The sequence below is a fragment of the Stigmatopora nigra genome, unplaced genomic scaffold (genome assembly GCF_051989575.1).
Source record: "Stigmatopora nigra isolate UIUO_SnigA unplaced genomic scaffold, RoL_Snig_1.1 HiC_scaffold_48, whole genome shotgun sequence".
NCBI lineage: Eukaryota > Metazoa > Chordata > Actinopteri > Syngnathiformes > Syngnathidae > Stigmatopora > Stigmatopora nigra.
The window spans coordinates 146,516-152,500 of NW_027551627.1; positions in this window are offsets into that span (position 1 = coordinate 146,516).

Sequence of the window (5,985 nt, forward strand, 5' to 3'; positions counted from 1 at the left end):
GAAACGCTCAATGTGGCTCACAGATTGAAGCAGTGTCCTAGAGATTGATAATTCATAGCCATGGAGTATGGGAATCGTCTTGACCGGTTTCGTGTCCTTGACAAAAACATTCTTACCAAAAAAGAAACAGCAGTAACAACTCTCCATCAAAATCTTCCTTGTGCATCGAAAATCTTTCCAGCTTGAAGCAGAGTGTCCTAGGGATTGATAATTCATAGCCATGGAGTATGGGAATCGTCTTGACAGTTTCATCTCCTTGACAAAAACAGATTCATACCAAAAAAGAAACAGCGTTAACAACTCTCCATCAAAATCTTCCTTGTGCATCGAAAACCTCTCGCAAAAGCTCCCCTACGGTGCCCCCTGAAGATTCCATTGATGATCCAATGCCTCCAATCTGTCAAAAAAGACTTGGACTAAAGTACAGTACCTCACTTTAAGGGGGGCTCCCCTTTAAGGACTTGGACTAACACTCCCATTAACCAGTTTTTTTTTCTATTTATATCAAGCTGAATGCAACTATTTTCACAATGTGTAAATGTTTTTAAATGTTATTTAAAAAAAAAAAAAAAATATATATATATATATATATATATATATATATATATATATATATATATATATATGTATATATGTATATATGTATATATGTATATATGTATATATGTATATATGTATATATGTATATATGTATATATGTATATATGTATATATGTATATATGTATATATGTATATATGTATATATGTATATATGTATATATGTATATATGTATATATGTATATATGTATATATGTATATATATATATATATGTATATGTATATATATATATATATATATATATATATATATATATATATATATATATATATATATATATATATATATATATATATATATATATATATATATATATATATATATATATATATATATATATATATATATATATATATATATATATATATATATATATATATATATATATATATATATATATATATATATATATATATATATATATATATATATATATATATATATATATATATATATATATATATATATATATATATATATATATATATATATATATATATATATATTTATATATATATATATATTTATATATATATATATATATATATATATATATATATATATATATATATATATATATATATATATATATATATATATATATATATATATATATATATATATATATATATATATATATATATATATATATATATATATATATATATATATATATATATATATATATATATATATATATATATATATATATATATATATATATATATACATATATGATATTTCTATATTAATACATTATAGTCTTCATATGCTTCTAGCTGTAACATAATGTAATATATTTAATTAAAGACAACTATTTCTTATAATCACATGTATATTTGTGAAATTTCCCAAATACGGGATGAATAAAGTTGTGCGTGTCTGTGTGGTTGTGTGTGTGGGTGGGTGTACGTGTATGTGTACGTGCACGCATGCGCGAGCATGTGCGCGTGTATGTGGCGGGCTGTCAGGACCTTCAAAGCCTTCTCTGCTGGCCTAATAAATATCTGAATTATAGACTGAAAAAAAACAAAGTATACTGCTCTATTAATTCATTTGTTTCCAATGTAATCCATATGTTTATTTATTTAATTTAGTTATTATTCCTTGACCTATACAGTTTTTATGTTTACTCTAGAATGGTGTTCCATCAAGGCCTTCAAGGCCTTCTTTGCTGGTCTAAGGAGTATCTGAATCACAGACTGATGTTAATTATATTTTGTCTATGAATACTCATTAAAAAATTCCAAATTGTCTTAGCTTCCTTTCATTGTTTTCCTCCCTGGTTGCACCGCTCCCAGATCTGTGTTTTCATATTGAAGCATTTGACCAATTTCAATAACCAAAACAATATATTTGCTCGTGCAGCTCGCGCCAGATACAGTTTGGCAGCTCTGGCTAGTCCACTCTATCACTAGCCAATCATTGTTGGTGAAAGCGATGACGTAACCCTACGCCTGCGAGAAGGAAATGACGTATCCCTACGCCTGCAAGAAGAAAATGACATATCCCCATGCCTGCGAGAAGGCCTTGGTGTCACCAAATCGAATTCTGATTGGTTGATGCAACAGTATTATCTACGCTTGATTAATGCAGCAGAGCCTGCAGAACTGATTGTGACGGCCTTGAAAAAATATTTCTGATCCTGGCAACAAATAATGGCTGAAATGAAATTGGTCAAATGCTTCAATATGAAAACACACACCTGGAAGCAGTGCAACCAGGGGGAAAAGCCACAAAAGGAAGCTAACAGACAATTTGGATTCATGGACAAAATATAATTAACATCAGTCTGTAATTCAGACATTTATTAGCCCAACAGAGAAGGCTTTGAAGGCCCCGTCGGAACACCACGGTATTTAATAGAATAATTAAAAAACATGTTGAACAAATTGTGAAAATTCATGCTGAAAGTCATAAGCCAAAGACAGATAATAAAAAATGGCGGAAGTCAGGTCTTCGCTTCTTCTTTGATGCTGAATGGGTGGCACTCAGCACTGAAAAAGCAAAATTTCACCGTAGAAGAATGTGTGGGGTAGACCTACCAACTGGCTTAATAATTGTTTGTTCATGTCGAGCCATGTGTTCAAACTGGTTTTACAAGTGTTTGTTAGGACAGTGGAATGTAGGATAGGCTAACTAGCTGGCCTTGCAATTGTTTGTTCGCACCACAAATTGTAAGATGCTAACTAGCTGGCCTTGCAATTATTTGTTCGCCTGACCAAATGTAACATAGGCTGGCTATCAGGGTTTGCATTTGTTTCCTGGTATTGTGGAATGTGGCCAACTCGCTTTGGAACTGTTTGTTCAAATCGCACAATATAAGATAGGCTGCGGCAGTTTGTGTGAGCTATAAAAATAGTGTGTTTGCATACAACTTAAACCTGCCAATGTCAAATCTTATTAGCCCAAAGTTTTGTTTACATAAACTCTCCCCTACATCACTGTCTTAGAAAGATTACTCTGTTCTTATATAAAGACTTACCCAGTGTTCATTCAGAGAGAAGTGCGAGGACGACAGACTGAGAAGTTCACAGCTGTTTGAGCATTCTCCAACCACTCTGCAGTCCGGTAATAAACCGATTTCCTTATTAAATTGATCTCACTCTTTCATAATCTGCTCCTGAAGTTGTCTTTCAGATCTATCAAATGACGCGCTGAATAATATAAAAGGCCGGGAAGGGCAGCGTCTTGTCTTTTTCTGTGTTTTGTTGTGAGTTAATTTCGCATCGCGTATATCACCTATGGAGAAAACTATGCCGAGCCTATTGCAGCTTTGTTTGGATTTTGAGTCGCTGTTGAAAATGCCTCCTAAGAATCCTGGGCAAACAATCTAAGGCAGTGATTTTCAAACTTTTTTGGCCACCGCCCCCTTCACCGCCGGGACAAAATGCCAACGCCCCCCTCTTTACCCCTTTCCAACGAACGAAGCTTAAATAAATAGAAGACAGGCGCCTCAGATATTATTCGCTAATTTCGTTTCTTTTAATGGACCAATGCGCAGTTCACCTCGAATCATAAAAATTGATAGCTGATGCATTAAGCCGGTCGCTGTGCGCATACGTCTGTGGTTAAGCGTTGCCGGCGCGCTATTGTGTGCTCCTCTGCGGCTGACTGGATGGTGGTGGTTTCCCCAGTCGCCTGCATCGACGATAAACTCGCGACAATTAGTGATATACGGTATATGCGCGCTGCTCGTGAGCGCTCGAGCAGACAACGTTTCTTGTTTCAATAAAGCTTGTTTTTTGTCGACTTTTTATTACAGACAATCAATTTTTCCGGTCTTTCTACAAACACCAACGTCACATTTTACTGTAATTGCTCCATCGCCCCCTTCACTATTTCAACGCCCCCCATTCGCCTGTTTATTCGTCAGCGCCCCCCTGAAAGTTCACACCGCCCCCCGGGGGGCGGTACCGCCCACTTTGAAAACCACTGATCTAAGGCATCCAATGAGCCCAAAAAAATCGAGATATGATGACATTGACTGAAAAAGTAATTTTCAAATTTAGGCTAAAGGCGTAGCATGCCATTGCAGCATACATGAATGTTATACCAATAAATAACTGAAAATTCAACAACAACAATATCCTTTTCCAAGGACACCAAGCGAGTGGTAAGGATTTACGCCGTAAATAAGGCCGTGAAGCCAGCATGACGAGAGGATGTCAACACATTGCTTGAGTATTAGGAGTAGCCTGCTATTGTTTTTCAATTTGCCTTTTCCCGACTCCCATTTGTCCCTCCTGCCTTGCCATTGTGCGCGCAGCTGCACGTGATACAAAATTAGTCCCTGTTGTGTCTATTTAAACCCTACAGAGTGTAATGTCATTGTCTGCCTAAATTTCCTTACCATGCATCCACATTACCTTGTTCCTGATCCCATCAGGTATTGGAGTAGAAAAAAATGTACAATACGCTCCTATTTCGGCCAAGAAGCAATACCTACTTTATTGAACAACTCTGCGTCTTTAAAATCTAAAGCATTGTACAGTAAAGGACATCTGCCATGCTTCGCAATCGTGTCTTACGTCTGAGCACAGTACCGTGAAAACGTCTGATATCTTTAAGGTCAGCCCAACCCTGGCGTATGAACACATGTTGCTATCTGTTACAATAGGTGTTATCTACACTAACTGGCGCCTCAATATTCCACAATACAGTAATACCTCGACATACGAGTAATTTGAGATACGAGACACATTTGGATATACGAGCACATATCCAGATGTGGCCATCGCGAGAGGCTCCCATTGAGAACAACATGGGCAACAGGTCCAAGAGATTGATGACAACCTGGTCGGAACCATTTGACAAACGTCTTGTCTCCTGCCCCTGACAAAAGCACATATGTAAAAGAAAAGAAATGACGGCCGCCATGTTCCTTGTGTGCCGAAAACCTCTCGCAGAAGAAGCTCCTCCTGTTGCCCCTGCGGTGCTCCCTGAAGATTCCATCGGTGATTCAATGCCCCTTGAATCTGACAAAGATGACTTGGACTAAAATCCCCAATAAGTTTTTTTTTTAACTATTATTTAAATCAAGCCGAGGGGAATTATTTCCACTGTGAGTACACTACTTAAAGTAAATATATTTTTATGGATGGGTTATGTTTAGATATCAATACATTAAATTTCATAATCATATAATTGTAATATTTGATGAAGACAATTCTTAATAATTGAACTGGTGTCCTTGTATTTGTGTGTAAGCGCGAAGACAAGTAGTATTGCACTAATAATAATAATAGAGCTGTTGGCGCTTACCAGGGCAGAAATGTAGTCGAGGGGTTCTACTCTGCTACTGTTGATTCTTCAGCTCGACTGCTGAGAAACTTTGCGGAAAAGCTTGGAAGAGTGACTCTGCATATTCTCTACCTCGGTCACAGGCTGCAGAAGTACCCCATCTTGTTGAAGACTTGCTGTGTGTTTTTGCAGCTTTATCCAACTCTACAACGTCTTTTTCTTGAGTCTCAAAAGTTTTTTTGAGTTCTTGAGTCTCTTTTTCTTGAGTCTTGGTTTGCTACCGCAACCAAGATGGCCCCACTCAATTGGCAAACAAGCATCCATCCCAGGCTGCCTAAAATTGGATACGATCATCGCAGTGTCCATGAAGTCGCCCGCAAAGAATCTGGATGACTACCACCCAGTAACTTTCACACCAATCATCACTAAGTGCTTCAAAAAGTTGGTACTAAAACACATCAAAGCCTGTCTCCCTCTCATCCATGACCCACAAGTTTGCATATCGGCCCAAAGGATCCGTTAAATATTCAATAACCACCGCCCTCCATACTATACTGAGCCACCTTAAAAAAAGGGAGCTTTGTCAGAATGCTCTTCATCAACGACAGCTCAGCCTTGAAAACAATAATACCAGACATTCTT